This window comes from Lepidothrix coronata, unplaced genomic scaffold, assembly GCF_001604755.1.
Source record: "Lepidothrix coronata isolate B3197 unplaced genomic scaffold, Lepidothrix_coronata-1.0 Scaffold151, whole genome shotgun sequence".
Lineage (NCBI taxonomy): Eukaryota > Metazoa > Chordata > Aves > Passeriformes > Pipridae > Lepidothrix > Lepidothrix coronata.
This window is the reverse complement of record NW_016690331.1, coordinates 2,211,451-2,213,279: the sequence shown is the minus strand read 5'-3', so window position 1 is coordinate 2,213,279 and position 1,829 is coordinate 2,211,451.

The window sequence follows — 1,829 nt, the reverse complement described above, 5'->3', positions numbered from 1 at the left end:
CAATCAGAGTAATTTGGTATGTAACTTCTGAGTATTAAATGAAGTAAAACAAAGCATAGGAGTGACTAAAACATTTTTCCCTAAATTTCCTAATCATAATTTCTTTGGCTTCTGTTTAGTACTAACACTAATTTTGCTATCTTGCACATTCTAAATTAAGATGGTATCCTAGCAAAGTCATACAAGGAAACAAATGAAAGTCTCAAATATTTCGAAGTCAGCATTCTCAGGAAGAAACCAGAGAAGTTTAAGCCAATGAATTTTAGCAAGCTAATTAAGCTAAGAAAACAGAAATATGGGGGTATAACCATATTATGTTAAGAGAACACATCAAATAGAGGAGGCTGCTCCAGGAAGACTAAGGTAAAAAGGCAAGGGAACTGGGCTAATTAAAACTGAACATTAGTGATGGGATAAAAAATGCAGAAATTAAATTTGCCTTTGTCAAAACCATTTGGAGGAAAGATGATTAAAAGAATTCTGTTAGGATGCTGCTGAGAGTTACTACAGACTGTAAAACAGTCACACCTTGAGATCCCATCAGCAGTCACAGAAAATGACCAGAAAGCTGATGACAAGAACAGGAGAGGAATCAGAAATAGCACGCTGATGAAATGGAGAGGATAGCAGTAAGATTGTTCCTTACCTGGTATTACTGAAATGGCTTTCAAAGTCCTCAGTACTCTGAAAGTTCGAAGAGCTGAAACGTTGCCTATTTTTTTAAACGTAGTAACGTACCTATAAAATGAAACCACATGTAACTGAGTGGCAAGGATCTAACTTTTCAAACCATAACCATGTTGAGCCAGTCTATGACTATTTTTCTCTTTGCAGATATGCAAATGGTGGTTCAAGCACAGTAACTCTTTAGCAGGTAGGATGCCAAACACTCTCAGGAATTTCAGCAACATCAAATCATGTGTGGTTTTGTCCCCTGAGTGTAAAAGAGCAACTGAGTTTTACTTACATTATGATAATAATAGAAAGATCCAAGCAGTTCCACGGATCTCGAAGGAAGGTAAATTCATTCCAAACAAATCCCCTTGCTAGTATTTTTATCAATATTTCAGTAGTATATATGACAGTAAAAAACCATCTGAGGAGGAAAGTGTATATTAAGATTATAGAAATAAAAATATTAATGAGATTGAGTCACATTCAGGCACATTCAGGCATTTTCTATGATAGGACTGGTTACATTACTTTCTGAATCATCGTGGCTGTAAGATGTGTCCCTGAATTCTAGTGAGATTCAGATAGTAAATCTGTAACCACAAAAGTTCACAGAAGCCTACGATACTATTTCTGGGTGAAGGATAGCTCACACTTCCTTAGCAAACATTTTTAACACTGTGTTTATATTCTAAAAAAACCTCAACAGTCTGGTAGAACAACAGAACAAAAGAACAACTGAACAAAGACATATTTCAGCCTGTAAAGTTTGCACATTTTATACAGTTATTCTGATGAATCCACCATAATGGAAAGCAAACCTACAGAAAATTAAGCTCTTCTTATCACCATGCTTACCCCAAGATAAAAGGGGCTCTGGGGACATTTTCAAGACTTAATTCTAGAACAACAAGTCAAGTTGCACTGGATATACAGTGTACAAGTACAAAAGGTAGCAAGACATTACAATCCCTTTTTAATGGGAACAACTGACCCAGGAGTGTCACCAGGAAACAGGAACAAAGAACAGAATGGACACTTATCCCTTTCTAGTTTTTGCATGAGCCAACCATAACAGACATTCAGGTTATTGCTGTAGAAGGAGAGATATTAAGTTAGAATTCTACCCCACAGTCTCTCTAAAAGGCTCATTCCTT